We start from the raw sequence: 18,148 nt of genomic DNA, 5'->3' as shown, positions 1-18,148 counted from the left end.
TCTGTAAAACTATCCCTTTTTTTTAACATAGAAATGCACACTTCACGTCCATTTGATAAACATCAAAGTCTTTGTGAGCTGCATAAGCTAGAAAAATACAAACAACCTCAAGTCGTGTGACAGTGGAGAAGGTTTCTTCATAGTCGATTCCTTCTAGTTGTGAATAACATTTAACAACAAGTCTGGCTTTGTTTCGAATAATATTTCCATCTTTGTCGTTTTTATTTTTGAAAATTCATTTTCACCTGACAATCAAAACATTTTCAGGTTTAGAAATTAATCTCCAAACCTTGGTTCGTTCAAATTCAGACAGTTCAGATTGCATTGAAACAACCCAATCTGAGTGTTCCATTGCAACTTTAACATTCTTTGGTTCGATTTTAGAGATGAAAACATTAAACATGCAGAATTCTTGATGAGTATTCAATACCTCATTCTTTAGATGAATTTGAGCTCTAGTCAACACTCCATCTTGTGGATTGCCAATTACTTGTTCCTTCGGATGATCTCTTGTCGATTTTTCCATTGGTGGATAAGATGGATCAAAATCCAAAGGTCCAACTTCATATGAATCATCATTCTCTAAACCTGCAATTGAAGATTTGTAACAACCCGAAGTTTTCTATCGTCGAAAACTTATTCTACCCGTGCGATTTCGCTATTAGTCGATCCGTTTCGTTCTCGCTTTGGGTTAATTAATTAAATTTATACGTTTATTATAATTTAATGAGTGTTCAAATCCCTTGGAACTCATAAAAATTAACCCAAAAGTATTCATATCAAAAAGTTAGAAACATTCCCGCCGGGTGATGGTAACATAATCGGGTGCGACCAAAAGCCCCGTTTAATGCCAGTATCGGGTAAAATTTCACCGTGTCCAAGTTTTAGGACCTATATAAACGTGTTTTAACATCCATTTGAAGCTTTTTCCTTCTCTTTCTACTCTCTCTCTAACCTCTCTCCTAAAATCCAAGATTTAGGGTCCAAAACTCAATTTTAAGGTCTTAAATCCTTAAGGTAACTTCCTAACCTCATTGTATAGCTTATCTGGCTTCCAAATTCAAGACTTAATCATGAAATAGGACACAAAGTATGAGTTTACGGCCCAGGAAGGTGCCTAGGCCGTAAACACCAAAAATGAAGGGTTTTGAGCCCTTAAACCCCTCCTTGAAAATTTTGGGACCTAGATATGGCTAAATGACTTCAAGATATGGACTCTAAACATTTAAAACTTGGATTTTATGAGGTTTGAAGGAGTTTATGGCCAAGGCATGTGCTTGGGCCGTAAACTCATATAACTAGGGTTTTCTTGACCTTAAACCCTTCCAAACCACAAACAAAGCTTAGATATGAATTAAAGAATATTGGTTTTAGCATTTGGACACTTGAAACATCATTTTTGAAGGGTTTGTGTGAGTTTACGGCCAAGGCATGTGCTTGGGCTGTAAACTCCTTAAACATGGGTATAAATTAAATTCTAAGGTGTTTGAAAGCCATCCAACACCACCAAAAGCCTTGGAATAAATCAAAGGACCAACCAAAAATAGTTTTAGGGCTTTAAACACATCAAAACCCCACATTTGAGAGTTTACGGCCATAGAACATGTATCATGGCCGTAAACTCATAAAAGGGTGTCAATTGATGCTCCAAACTCATTTCTACGCTTGTGGGAATTTTTAGAATCCCATGTGATTAATTTTAATACCTTAAAAACACTTAATCAAGGGGATTTGAGAGTTTACGGCCAAAGATCCCATGCCTAGGCCGTAAACTCCCTTAAGTGTTGCAAATGGTGTTTTTAATTCAATCCAAGCCTTAAGTAAAATTATTCCAAGCATTTCCAAGTGTCCATATCCATTTATGACCCAAATTTGCACCATAAGCCACCCCACCATGAGTTTACGGCTGTAAACTCATGGGGAATGGGTGTTTTGGACCAAAAACTCTTGTATAAGTTTATTCATGGGGAGTAAACTCAAGTCCCAAGTCCCTCGCTTCAATTCCCGTCCTTAAACGCCACCGGGGTCCCTCCAAACACTCGTAATGGGGTGTTTCCGCAATTACAAGTAATGGTCCTTAACAAATAATCAATCTAGGTCCTAATTAGATACAAATGTGTATCTTTACATTATACTTAGGAACCTCGTGTGTTTGCAAGCCCCAGACCAACATTTCGCATCCGAAATCGCCACATTTCTCGTCTGGTGAGTTCATACCCCTACCATTTTTCAACTGTTTTCACTGTTTTCAGGGGGGGGGGGGGAATACAAGCAAAAGTACAAGGAAATCTTGTACTCAAACTTATTGTTTTCAGTTTAATCGTTTTCATTCTGTATGTTCTAATATCAGTAACTGTGTTTATCAAATAGTTCGAATTACGAGTTTAGCCTTCAAACTAATCAAAGATTTCTCGATACTATGTTCTAATCTAAACTATGTTTCAAGACTACGAACGACTTCTACAAATTTTCAATTAGAACTAATTACAAATACGAAAACGAATACGAAACTTTAATTAGGAACATAACGAATAAAGAAACTACAATTAGAAATAGAACGAATAACACATCTATAACTAGGAACAAAACGAATAACGAAACTACAATTAGAAATAGAACGAATAACACATCTATAACTAGGAACAGAATGAATAACGAAACTATAATTAAGAACAGAATGAATACAAATATGACTGCGAATACTAATACGACTGCGAATACGAATACGAATGTGAATACGAATACGACTGCGAATAGTATTAGGAGTAGGATTAGGGATAGGAATGCGACTACGAATACGAATACGAATACGAATACGAACACGAATAGTAATAGGAGTAGGAATAAGGAAACGAATACAGTAACGAATACAAATACGAACACGAATAAGTACAATTGTAACTAATTAAGAATCAGAACACGAATATGAAGATATGAATCTAAGTATATTCCGAGATATTATCATTAGGATATCAGCATACCTAGTTAATACAATAGGTACGAATGGAAATAAATAAGTATATCGAAATCAAATAACTAACAATCATTTTTAGGAAAGTACGGGACTTTCCTGGGGAAAACAAAACATTACCTAATCACGTCTACATTTTTTACATCTTTAACGTCGTTCACATTAGAAACCAACATACAGGAAAGCATGGGGCTTTCCTGGGTAACACTTATATAACTAGAAAGAGTAACAAACTAAATAACATTACATCTTTCACAATTAATAACATACAATCAGGAAAGCATGGGACTTTCCTCGGATCATAGTTAAACAAACAGAACTGTATAACCTTACAATCAATCAACCTTCTCTTTTAAGAAAATGTGGGATTTTCTTGGATAACAACATTTTGGTAAACTAAAGGAAACTCGTACATTTTTCACAACGCAAACATCTTATGAACTCACCATCTTTATGCTAATTTTCAAACTGCTTGTATTCTCAGGTCAACATTAGACAGGTACCTAGCGAATCTTTTGGAGAAGACGGAGCGTACAGAAGACTTGTCTCTATTTTTGTTCATCTATATATTATATTAGGAATGTACAACTTTACTTTTGAACAAATGTAAACATTGATAAGTAATGTAATGGTTGTTTACTTTGCTTACTATGTACATTGGATTTGATACTAAACTTGGAGTCAACCCCGGAGACGTTTCCGCCTTCGTTTTTCAGGGTGTGACAGATTGGTATCAGAGCCCTTGTTTATAGTGAATGGAGTATACCAAACCTTACATGGTATAAAACTATAAACACTAAAGGGCCTAAATGCTCTGGACTAAAAGTATACCTCAAATATAAGTATTTTCAAAAGTATACAAGTATACCCGACAGTCGAAAATCCGTAACTACAAGTAGAACAAAACATAAGTAAATGGGTGTTGTACACTGCAGTTAAACCTGGGCAGTTATGTAGTCGTGTCTAGTATCAATATAGCCTGGCCAACTATATTCATTCGAGACACGGCCAACATGTGCTTGGGAGTGACTATGGTGTACGGCATGCCTAAAACTTACCCAATACCTAGACAATGAGTCGTCGCTGCAGCGAATCATGAAATACTATGGGAGTATTTCTCGAGCCAAATCCGTTATAAAGTTCCTCATCCCAGCGTTGCTCCTTAATCATTTCTTTAGCGATAATTTATCTGTTTGATAACTCCTTCTTGCTTTATCGCTTAATAGAATTCTATGTATACTATAAAGAGATATCGTTTGTATCGTATCTATTGATTCAATTCAGAGGACTTATCATCCTCTCTTCCTGATCTTATTAGATCAAGATGCCTCCAAGAAAGAGACCCATCTTGCAGAACAACAACAACCCTCCTCAAACACCACCTTCTCTTCAAATCGACCTGGTAACCCTTCAGTCAGTTTTAACTGCACCTTTTTCAGCAGCCATGTCGCAAACGAACCCCGGTAGTTCGGGAGGTGGTCCCCAACCTCAAAACCAGGAGAATAGCCAGGGACACTGAAATGAGTGTTCCCATAAAGACTTTATGCATGCGAAACCTACATTCTTCGATGGCACAGGAGGTGTCATTGCTCGAACTCGATGGTTAGAAAGGATCGAATCTATCTTCGAGATCTTTGCTTGTTTAGAATCCGACAAAGTGAAGTTTGCCGCTTGCACTCTCACCAACAAAGACCTGACTTGGTGGAACAGCCAAGTCAAATCTCTAACTCTACCTGTAGCCAATGCTATGGGTTGGGAAGTTATGAAGGAACTTCTGCACGCTGAGTATTGCCCTCGGGGTGAAATCCAGAAACTGGAACATGAACTTTGGAATCTGAAGATGAAAGGTTCCGATATCGCCACCTACACATCTAGATTTGATGACCTAGTGCTTCTTTGTCAAGGGATGGTTACCCCTGAAAGTAAAAATATTGAGAGGTTTATCTGGGGATTAACCCAGCCATCCAAAGGGAACGTCTTAGCTGCTAGGCCAGATACATACGACAGCGCCAAATGCCTAGCGCAAATCTTGATTGACCATAGTGACGACGTAGAGGAAGCAGCCACCACTCCTGAGCCGATAGAAAGAAGTGGTGAGAAAAGAAAGTACTGGGAGGCAGGGGATAAATATCAGCCTTCCCAGGAGTTCTCGAAGAGACAACAAATGGTGACAGTCCACGCTGCCACTACCCCTGTTGTTGTACCCGTCATCGGTTCCTCAGCTCAGGCACCTATTACGGGATATGCCGGTGTTCTCCCGTGGTGTAACCAGTGCAGTTACCACCACTATATCCCCGGTCCCTGTTGAATAAAACTTTGCAAAAACTGTGGCCAAGAGGGTCACCTTGCGCGGAATTGTAGAACGCCAACAAATCAAGCTCCTGGAGCGGGCATCAATCAGGTCTGCTATGGTTGTGGAAAGGTCGGGCATTATAAGAAAAATTGCCCCAATGCAACAACAGCTGGCAACTCTGGAAGAGTCCTAGCTATAGGAGAAGGTGAGACAACCACTGATCCCATGGTTGCCCAAGGTATATTCCTTTTCGACAACCATTTTACTTGCAGTTCTTTTTCAACTCTAATCTAGAAAGATAAACTGTTATCTCTTCATTCGAATCTCTCCATAAACGTAGAACTTTTCGAAATCCTCATTAGGATTAATCCCGTAATGTACAAACTTCGATTAACCTCGAAACTTAGAAACATTCCTATGGTACTTCACGTCTCGGTCTTTTAGAAATATCCACCCAACGAAACCTAGATGCTTCCCGATAGTGAGGGTTCACTGGAACATCAAGTGGAGACTCGATTCCACGTGGAAGCGTGAAGATCCGAACCAGTAAACTCATCCTCGATTCTCTTTTCAACTTGAAATTTGAGTTCAAAATCTTTGAATTTCGGGACGAAATTCCCTCTAACGGGGGGATAATGTAACAACCCGAAGTTTTCTATCGTCGAAAACTTATTCTACCCGTGAGATTTCGCTATTAGTCGATCCATTTCGTTCTCGCTTTGGGTTAATTAATTAAATTTATACGTTTATTATAATTTAATGAGTGTTCAAATCCCTTGGTACTCATAAAAATTAACCCAAAAGTATTCATATCAAAAAGTTAGAAACATTCCCGCCGGGTGACGGTAGCTTAATCGGGTGCGACCAAAAGCCCCGTTTAATGCCAATATCGGGTAAAATTCCACCACGTCCAAGTTTTAGGACCTATATAAACGTGTTTTAACATCCATTTGAAGCTTTTTCCTTCTCTTTCTACTCTCTGTCTAACCTCTCTCCTAAAATCCAAGATTTTGGGTCCAAAACTCAATTTTAAGGTCTCAAATCCTTAAGGTAACTCCCTAACCTCATTGTATAGCTTATTTGGCTTCCAAATTCAAGACTTAATCATGAAATAGGACACAAAGTATGAGTTTACGGCCCAGGAAGGTGCCTAGGCCGTAAACACCGAAAATGAAGGGTTTTGAGCCCTTAAACCCCTCCTTGAAAATTTTGGGACCTAGATATGGCTAAATGACTTCAAGATATGGACTCTAAACATTTAAAACTTGGATTTTATGAGGTTTGAAGGAGTTTATGGCCAAGGCATGTTCTTGGGCCATAAACTCATATAACTAGAGTTTTCTTGACCTTAAACCCTTCCAAACCACAAACAAAGCTTAGATATGAATTAAAGAATATTGGTTTTAGCATTTGGACACTTGAAACATCATTTTTGAAGGGTTTGTGTGAGTTTACGGCCAAGGCATGTGCTTGGGCCATAAACTCCTTAAACATGGGTATAAATTAAATTCTAAGGTGTTTGAAAGCCATCCAACACCACCAAAAGCGTTGGAATAAATCAAAGGACCATCCAAAAATAGTTTTAGGGCTTTAAACACATCAAAACCCCACATTTGATAGTTTACAGCCATAGAACATGTATCATGGCCGTAAACTCATAAAAGGGTGTCAATTGATGCTCCAAACTCATTTCTAGGCTTGTGGGAATTTTTAGAATCCCATGTGATTAATTTTAAGACCTTAAAAACACTTAATGAAGGGGATTTGAGAGTTTACGGCCAAAGATACCATGCCTAGGCCGTAAACTCCCTTAAGTGTTGCAAATGGTGTTTTTAATTCAATCCAAGCCTTAAGTAAAATTATTCCAAGCATTTCCAAGTGTCCATATCCATTTATGACCCAAATTTGCACCATAAACCACCCCACCATGAGTTTACGGTCGTAAACTCATGAGGAATGGTTGTTTTGGACCAAAAACACTTGTATAAGTTTATTCATGGGGAGTAAACTCAAGTCCCAAGTCACTCGCTTCAATTCCCGTCCTTAAACGCCACCCGGGTCCCTCCAAACACTCGTAATGGGGTGTTTCCGCAATTACAAGTAATGGTCCTTATCAAATAATCAATCTAGGTCCTAATTAGATACAAATGTGTATCTTTACATTATACTTAGGAACCTCGTGTGTTTGCAAGCCCCGGACCAACATTTGGCATCCGAAATCGCCACATTTCTCATCCGGTGAGTTCATACCCTTACCCTTTTTCAACTGTTTTCACTGTTTTCAGGGGGGCAATACAAGCAAAAGTACAAGGAAATCTTGTACTCAAACTTATTGTTTTTAGTTTAATCATTTTCATTCTGTATGTTCTAATATCAGTAACTGTGTTTATCAAATAGTTCGAATTACGAGTTTAGCCTTCAAACTAATCAAAGATTTCTCGATACTATGTTCTAATCTAAACTATGTTTCAAGACTACGAACGACTTCTACAAATTTTCAATTAGAACTAATTACAAATACGAAAACGAATACGAAACTTTAATTAGGAACATAACGAATAAAGAAACTACAATTAGAAATAGAACGAATAACACATCTATAACTAGGAACAAAACGAATAACGGAACTACAATTAGAAATAGAACGAATAACACATCTATAACTAGGAACAGAATGAATAACGAAACTATAATTAAGAACAGAATGAATACAAATATGACTGCGAATACGAATACGACTGCGAATACGAATACGAATGTGAATACGAATACGACTGCGAATAGTATTAGGAGTAGGATTAGGGATAGGAATGCGACTACGAATACGAATACGAATACGAATACGAACGCGAATAGTAATAGGAGTAGGAATAAGGAAACGAATACAGTAACGAATACGAATACGAACACGAATAAGTACAATTGTAACTAATTAAGAATCAGAACACCAATATGAAGATATGAATCTAAGTATATTCCGAGATATTATCATTAGGATATCAGCATACCTAGTTAATACAATAGGTACGAATGAAAATAAATCAGTATATCGAAATCAAATAACTAACAATCATTTTTAGGAAAGTACGGGACTTTCCTGGGGAAAACAAAACATTACCTAATCACATCTACATTTTTTACATCTTTAACGTCGTTCACATTAGAAACCAACATACACGAAAGCATGGGGCTTTCCTGGGTAACACTTATATAACTAGAAAGAGTAACAAACTAAATAACATTACATCTTTTACAATTAATAACATACAATCAGGAAAGTATGGGACTTTCCTGGGATCATAGTTAAACAACCAGAATTGTATAACCTTACAATCAATCAACCTTCTCTTTTAAGAAAATGTGGGATTTTCTTGGATAACAACTTTTCCGTAAACTAAAGGAAACTCGTACATTTTTCACAAAGCAAACATCTTATGAACTCACCAGCTTTATGCTGATTTTCAAACTGCTTGTATTCTCGGGTCAACATTAGACAGCTACCTAGTGAATCTTTTGGAGAAGACGGAGCGTACAGAAGACTCGTCTCTATTTTTGTTCATATATATATTGTGTTACGAATGTACAACTTTACTTTTGATCAAATGTAAAATTTGATAAGTAATGTAATGGTTGTTTACTTTGCTTACTATGTACATTGGATTTGATACTCAACTTGGAGTCAACCCCGGAGACGTTTCAGCCTTCGGTTTTCGGGGTGTGACAACATTCATCATTAAATTCATGATTATTTTCATTATTTTCTGAGTGCTCCCCCCGCAAAATGATGATTATCATTTTCAACATTAGCATTCAATCTCTCATTTTCCACTTCAATGAATGCTCCCCCTCAACAAATGTATTCGATTCCAAGTGCACCCCTTCCACTGGACTATCTGGCATACTTTCACCCATCTCTGGAGGATTTGATGTTGAATTATCTGAAAATTTCGTTAGTTCAGAAATGTGATTATCATTGGCTTTAATTTCAGCATCAGCAACATGATCTGAAATACCAAAAATTAAATCATAATCAACATCCAACACTTCTGAATGTTCAGATTCATCTTGTGTTTCTTTTAGAATTGGATTATTTTCAAAATTCGTTGCACTTCGTTTAATATAGTAATCATCAAATGTAATATTAAAACTTTCTTCCACTTTTCATGTTCGTTTATTCAACACCCGATATGCAACTGAATTTTGTGAATATCCCAAGAAAATCCCTTCATCTACTGTAGCTTGAAATTTCTAAAGGTTAACCTTGAGATTCATAATAAAACACCTTCATCAAAAAACATGGATTTTCACATCAGGTTTTCCATTGTTGATAATTTCATTTGGAGTAATATTAAAGCGACGATGGATGAAAGATCTGTTTTGAGTAAAAGATGCTATGGATACTGCTTCAGCCTAAAGGTATTGTGGAAGATTGGCATATGCCAGCATTGTTCGTGCGGCTTCACATAAAGATCGATTTCATCATTCAACTACACCATTTTACTGTGGTGTATATGGAGATGAAATATTATGCGTAATTCCTTTATCCACCAAAAATGAATCAAGAACATTGTCCTTAAATTTAGTTCCATGATCACTCTTAATTTTTCGAATAGTTTTCTTTAATGTGATTTCCATCTTTTTGATAAAATCAATCATGATCTGTGCAACTTCGGATTTAATTCTAAGAAAATAAATCCATGTGAATCTTGAAAAATCATCAACAATTACTAAAATATATACTTTCTTGTTGAGTGTTGATACTGTCGATGGACCAAACAAATCAATATGTAATAATTCTAGTGGTTCTACAATCCTCGAGTCGATCGTGATTGGATGACCTTGTTTACGTTGCTTGCTAACTTCCCAAGTTGTACATAAAGAATCATTATCAAATTTAAGTACAGGTAAACCTCTTACTTAGTCTTGTACAACAAGTTTGTTGATGTTTTGAAAGTTGAGATGTGAAAGTCTTCGATGCCAAAGCCAACTTATGTCTAATGTAGCTTTCGAAAGCGGACATACTGAAGGTTTGCCTACAACTGGATTGATGTCCTACGTAACCATGTCACATATCCTTGTTGATTTAAGAAAAACTATCGACATTCGAAATGACACTTCCCTCTTCGTTGAAGAGTACTTGATTGCTAGTGCTCACAACAAGTTGTTATACACTTGTCAAGTTATGTTGAAGACCTTCGACATAAGTAACATCTTTCACTAAGAACTGACCATTCGTGATTTTCCCATAGCCTTTAACCTAAATTTTTTGATTATTACCAAATTTCACAACTCCTCCATTCAATAAACTTCTAAAATCTTGTAAATTCTCCTTCTTCCCAGTCATGTGACGAGAACAACTGCTATCAATGTACCATTTGTTATAATATTGTTCGTCACATAATATCTGCAATCAATGGAAAAATTTAGGTACCGAAGCCTTTTTGGTTCCTTGGAAATTCGATTTAAACTTTGAATGTAATGAAGAACTTTTGACCCAATCACAAACTTTGTTTTTAAGACTATCAATTAAGTCTACTTCATCATTTAAAGGGTTTGAAATTTAAGATTTTCATGGTTTCGAATGTTTACTGACATTTCCCTTCGTATTCTGACTTTTTGATTGCACAATATTTGATTTTGTGACTGGTTTCAATGCTTTGATTGGTATGTTCGAATCCTTAGAAGATGAACTTCTGTTTGATGAAGTATTCACATACTTCTCATAGGCTTCTTGAATTTCCTACTTTGAGAATTTAGTTTATTGATACATTTTTCCTCTTCCTTCTAGCCAATGATCAATATTATATCTTGAAGTCAGACCTTTTTCATGCGAAGATTTCAAAATCTGTTTCTTCATATAATTAGGAAAATTTGGCTTTTGAGGAACAAAATAAGATTTGGTTTTGTAAGAAAAGATTGAGCATATGTTGTATTAACAGTCGATTTGAATTGTTGATGTTGAGAAAACTTTTTTGTTGAATTTAACGAAAAGTTCTTTTCAGTTGGCATAGTTGAATATTTCCTTGGAAGTGTGGTTTTTGAAATCTTTGAAAACTGTGTTTGTTGATTTACTTCAGACTTTAAATGATTTGATTTTGAAAATGTATGATTTTTTGTTTAAAAATACGAATATTTAGCCTTGAGAATATTTTTATGTGATTTTGATGCAAACAACGATTTATTTGTTGTTTTGAATTTTTTCTTCTTGTCTGAAAAAGTCATTGAATTCTTTGATTTAACAGATTTAACAGTTTGCCAAAAAATTGCCTTTCTTGCTTGTCTTTTTGAATGTTTATTTTTCGAAATTTTTTCAATTTGCTCTTTGAATTCTTTGGAGTTTAATATGACAATGTTTTAATTTTTCATTTCAACTGGCTTTACAATTTCTTTCTCAACTTTTGATTTTTCAATCCATTTTCTTTGTGGTTTTTGTCGTTTAAAAACATACGAATTCTTTGTTAGGTTGTTTTCAACTGTGCTTGGATTTGCAAAGAAACCTTCGTCTGATGTTTTCTTGTTGTCTACTTATACTAACTTTTTAAATTCAAGTTTGACATTTTCAACATTCCCAGTAGTAACGAACAATTGATTTGGAAAATTAATATCATCCAAACACTTAAAATTTGGATAAATCACAATATTCGTTTCCAAAAGTGAGCACCTTGTTCATTCATCACTTTTTCTAACTCTTGTGTATCACCATACACTTGATTAGCCACAAATCGAGAAATTTCGTTCTGTTTTGATGATTTCTTTTTCTGTGAAATTTTCTCTTCACTTTCATCATCACTATCGTCAGTTTAACTATCCCTGATGTCCACAAAGTCCAAATCACGAACTTTCGAACATGAGGGTTCATCAGTTTCAATCTTAACCATCAATTCCTAACATTTTTCTTTCCCTTTAGATGTTGATGGAACATTAACAATAGACAACTGAGAACAATCAACATCTTCTAAATCACTAATTTCACTTACATTGTCAGAATTATTTTCAATATCAACAAAATTAGATTGAGAATCAGATGTTAATTTTTCAGTCTTTTTCAAAATTTTAAATTGTTTGGATTTGGTCAAAGTTTCATTCACAATATGAACTAAATCATTCGTATCTAGACATTCATCTATTTTGACAATTCCATATTTATATCTATCATCAGGAACTTTGTCAAATTTGGCAATTGTCTTTTCACAATCATACAAAATGTTATCAACCTTCTCTCTTTCGAAAGTAAGAAAAAGTAACAACTTTCGATGTTGTTCTTTGCTTATATCACACGAATGATACAAATGAGTTAATTTTCCATACAATCTCTTAGTTGTATTACAGTATATATTTCTTTGCGCTAATAAGAGTTTAACTTCACTTGACAGAGCATCCCTATCACACATAATATTTGTCACTTGTAACTCTAAACACTCAACATTACTTATTTTCGAATCTAGATGCTTTTTGCTCTCTAACAACTCCACAAACAATTTCTTAGCCTCATTGCTAGCAGACACAACAATTGTATCAAAATACATAAAAGTCTCATTAAAAGATATTAATTCAGAGTTATAACCATTTACTAGAATATTAAAAGATTCAAGGATAGAACATACCTTTGTTGTCATCGGAGATTTGTTAGTTGTCTTTGATACGAATCACCTTCCTTTTACTTTGAACTCTTCCTCATCCGTATCCATTTCCGTCTTTGCATACAATGCACCGTGAGTTGGATTCCTCATCTCCTCATCATCTGATCTAGGTGACCACATTTGATACATTCCATCTTTGTCCTTTTCACCTATAGCAATCAATGACAAATTATTTGCCTTAGCTTGAACTTCCTAAAGCCTCTCAACATATTAGGCTTCATCCTTAAGTTTATTCTTCCTCTCTTCCTTCTTTCTCAGCATGCAGTCACTTGCAAGGTGATTAGCTCCATTTCAATAGTGACAATCTACTCCAGAATCACGTTTCAACTTCTTCTTAATCTTTCCCTCTGACATCTTTGTATCTTTCTTTTCAACCTTCTTCTTCTCCTCATCAACTGCTTTACTCGCAACACTTCCTTTTATCTCAGTTTCCTTACCCTTCGGATTAAATGACTTTTGAAAATATTATTGACATGATTGTTCGAGTAAAATGATATTGCTTTATCATGAGAATTTAATAAGAATCCTTCTTCCTCCTCTAAATCATCTTTTTCGAATGTTTCTTTCTCATACACCTTCGAAACCAAAGCTAACAGTCCTCCCATACTTAGTTTCGTTTCCTCAGCCATTTCATTTACTTCAGTTTCATGTGTCTTCAACTGATTGTACAGGTCGGTGAGAGTTGATGTATCAAAACTTTGTTGATTCTTAACCATCATACTTACACTTCTCCATTGCATTCGAAGACCCATTACAAAGATGATATTGAATTCCATTGAAGTCCGTATAATTCCATAACAATGGCAACGATAGATTAACTCGTTCAGACGATCATAGTATGCTTTAATTGTTTCGCCTTCCTTTTGTTTGAAGTCTTTTAGCTCAACCAAAGATTGGTTGACTGAATTAATATTTGTCTTCTCTCTTCCTTGATAATTTTCTTTCAGATTGTTCCAGATCTCTTTGGCAGCTGTACAACTTCTTACGTACAACTTCTTATGTAATTGTACACAACTGTAGGTAAGCTCCTCATAATTCTCTAATACATCTCTTTTCCAGTTTATTCATACGATCGGATTGATTTTCAACACCAGGACATGCAGTAGATGCCCCAATTGGTTGAACATTCGCTAGAGGATTGACATTTTTAGAAATACATGACCATAAGTCATCATTGAGACCATTAAGGTAATCCTGCATACGATCAGCCCATTGATCATAGTATTCAGGAATTTGCATTGGAATTTTGGTCGAAGATCCTAACAAATGAGAAAGCAATGTCATCGAATTGAGATTAAAGCTCACCATTGATGTACAGATGAAGATTTTAAAAGGAATTGAGAATTAGAAAACAATCTAACTGAATTGCTCAGAAATGAAAAGAAGAACACTCAATTCAACAGTTATGATGCAGAATCGAATCACAATCCCAAATCAAAGAAGATTTTTCACTTTCAAAAAGTGCGGAAACTTTTAAGTAAAAAAATTGATTCAAAACTTCTTGAAACACGAGAAAATCAGATCAAGGAATATGATTCCTGCTCTGATACCAATGGATGAAACAATGAATCGAGAATGTAACAAATTAGAGTAAGTAAGTATGGAAGGTTGAACACAGGATGTAAATATAATCTCTTTTCAGCTTTATTACGCTCTCAAGTGTTTACAGAGTACAAAGATAAGTTCTGTAAAAGTCTCCATTTTTAACACAAGTAAATGTTCCTTGTTATAGGAAACAGAAAGTGTATAAAAAATACTAAGGCATTAATACTAAGTTTCGAATACAAGTACCTTAGTAAATATATAACATATCATACGAAGGGAATATAATAGACTTCGACTAATTCCAACACACATTTCCTCTTACATGTATCATCTGACCGCATGACCTCTAAAGATGATATCATTTCTAAAGATGATGTTATTCCAGTTTCTGATCATGAAGATGATGTTGTTAGACCTGCTGTGTTGCTAGCTAAAGAACATGACCTACATTCTGTAAAAGTTGAGAGTGATTATAACGAGGGAATGACAAAGGATGCGACAGAGAACGAAGGAGATGATGGTGATTCCATTTCTAATTTGGATGTCACTGGTTTTGACAAGGATAACATTTCCTTGACCTGTGAGGAAATCAAAATTTCTTGTCTAATGAAGACCCGGAGACATTTTTTGACATTATCCATGATGTTTCTCATCCAGCAACGGAGATACGAGAAAAAGAAGATGCTTCCGCAACAACGCCTCTAACCTCTAACGTAATGGCTGAAATTACAACTCCAATGGAGACAGATTCAAGGATTCCTTCCCCTTGATGATGTTCCTCCTACTACAGAGCCAATTGTGACTGAACCAATCACAACTCAAACCTCCCAACCTCCTTTAAAGAGGAGAAGATGCGATCCAAGATAGGGTGTTTTTTTCCTGAACTATCACAAGGCCTTCTGATTCCACCAATAACTACTTCTTTTGCTGATGCTTCATCTATTCCATCCAATGAAGGACCATGTACTACTTTTGATGTTGGTGGTTTTTCAGCTCCCCCAGAATCATCTCCTCCCAGGCCTTATCATGAAGTTGTCTCTAAGTGACTTGCTCTGCATCTGGCCCAAAAACAAAGTTCAAATCCTTCCTCCCGAGCTAAAGGAATTTCTATTAAGGAAGGCCAATTAGGAGAAGATGATCACACCATTCTTGGACATCAATAGGAGATTAGTGTGCTTAAGAGCTTGATATCCATGTGGCTGGTCTTGAGACTGAAAAAGCCCAACTTAAAATTAGTATTCTGGATCTTGAAATGGATAACACTCTGAAATCAAACCAAATTTCAGATCTGCAATAACACATGGGAACTTTGACTACATGTTATTTTGACATGAAGAATAAGCTGGCAGAGGAGCTTGGTGTCAAGTTCAAATCATTTGGTCAACAATTCTCTACCGACCAGTCATATGTTCAAGATCCCCCTGTTAATCCGCCCGCTATTAGAAGAACTCAGGTCGTTAATCGATTCGAGAATGAACCAGCTCAAGCACCAAATGTTGCTGCTCTTAAACTAGCCAAATTAGCAACATCCAACCAGAAAAAGCAACTATTGTTTAAAAGGAGTTCCAATCAAAAGGCTCCTGGTGAATCAACCCAAAATCACTGTCACTGATCTTGAAGAGAGATGTTTTGGACACATATATGGGGATAGCTCAGGAATTGTATCTTGGGGCTTTCATGATACACTGAATATGTGGTTCTTGAGATGCAAGAGTGGTAACACAGAGTACTATAAAGATTTTCATGATTTCAGCTCCTAGACCAGGATTGATCTCTCAGTATTGTCTAATGCTCCTTTTGAAAATCCTTCAAATGGTCCTAAGGCAACTCAATTCAAGCTTTATTTGGAGAACCAGTTACAGAAGGGATTTCCTAAAATAAAGACTGCTGAGTCCATTATTGAACAATTCCCTGACATACTGGATCCAATGACAAATCTGCCTTTCTAGATAGTGATGTGTCCTCCTACCAAACAAGTGAGACAGATTCCTGTGCTGCAGGATTTTCATGATGGATCTTTAAAGAATACTCTTTACTTGTTTTTTGATGAAACCATAGCTTCTGCTATCATAAACCTTCAAGATGGTTGCATTCGCTTGTATGATAAGAGTGATCTTCTTCAATTTGGAAGATAGGATACTCATCAGATGTCTCTTCATTAGATCAAGGATGTTGAAGATATTTTTAAGTGCTCAGCTAAAGAGTATACTTCAATGGTTGCGGATATTATCAAGAAAGAAATGCGGTATGGTGCTATGGGCGGGATCAGATGTACTTCTTGTTGACAAATACTAAGTCAAAGCTAGCCCCAAACCAAGGGGGATATTGAAGGGTCTATTTTATGGTTTGGGCTAGGCTTTCAAATTTATAGGTCTTATTGGGTCTTGTATTATGTAATAGTGAGTTTATGGCCTTGTGATGAGTTTATGGCCGTAAACAGGTTTACGACCAGTCCATTTCTTATATATATAGAGTGTTTGAGTCTGTTGTCAGTTTCTGATTATCCACTGGTGTTTGCTATCATTACTGTGTGTCCATGTTGTACTCGATGTTTTTGTGATATAAACATGTGCAAGGTTTGGATTAATCTTCTTCTATTCCACTCTTATATTGTTTAATTGTTAGATTGCTTGATCACTAGTTAATATCATGTTTCCAGGGCCTTACAATAATATATTAATATGAAATCATGTTACTTAATTAGTACTGATCAAGAATTAATTTGGAATTTATGTTATAGTCAAAAGATACTAATTAAATATATGAGGATTGATGATGTAAAACAATGATTTTTAAAGTGTAGGCCTATGATCCATGATTATTTAGATGTGCTAAACCAATAAGATAATCCATGGATAGTTTATGGAGGTTAAACCCATGGAGCATTAGAATGTGAAAAGTCATGGAGCATTATTGTTTATGATGTGTAACCCTAGCATTTGCCACATTATAAATAGACCCCTTAAGAACTAAAATTGGTTGCACCATCTTTTAACGAAACTAACTTATTCTCTTAAAGCTTCCTCTTGCATATTGGTGTTTATGAACCATTAGAGGCATCACACTTTTGATGGTCAAGCTTCAAAGTTCATGAACTACAAGTCCTTCTAAGAGGTATGTCATCTAACTAGTTGTATTGTTCATTTGACAATTGTATGCTAGTTAGGGAGAATTCTTTGGAAAAATTGAAAATTGTAACGCCCGTAGATCCGTGCTAGTCAATTTAGAGGCAATAGGGGTCGAAAACGACTTTTCGACAAAAGATTATTAAGAATAAATAATCTCAACCAAGTTTTAGTATATGTTACAAGGTTTCCGTACATATAAAGAGAATCTAAATCGGAGTTATAACGAAGAAGTTATGACACGTCGAAGTTTCGTGACAAAACCGACACGATACCGGGAGGCGTAAGTAGTCAATTTACGATAGAGCGAGATTTAGCCTCAGCGATCAAAACTAAATGTCATAGTATATGTTCAAACGATAGTGTTCATAAAAAGAACATCCAAATCTTACTTTGTATGAGGAAGTTATGATTTTTCTATGATTTAGCATAGAAGTGCACAGCCACAAATCTGAATTTTAGATCTGTCGAATTTTAGCCAAAATAATCTAAACGATAAGTGAACATATCATTAATAGGAGTTGCGAATTCAATACAGTTTTGTAAATCTGAGATAGATTGAGAATTATCCGAC

This window comes from Lactuca saligna, chromosome 9 (assembly GCF_052625555.1).
Source record: "Lactuca saligna cultivar CGN05327 chromosome 9, ASM5262555v1, whole genome shotgun sequence".
Classification (NCBI taxonomy): Eukaryota; Viridiplantae; Streptophyta; class Magnoliopsida; order Asterales; family Asteraceae; genus Lactuca; species Lactuca saligna.
The sequence above is the reverse complement of the archived record's forward strand: the minus strand, read 5'-3'. Positions refer to the sequence as shown.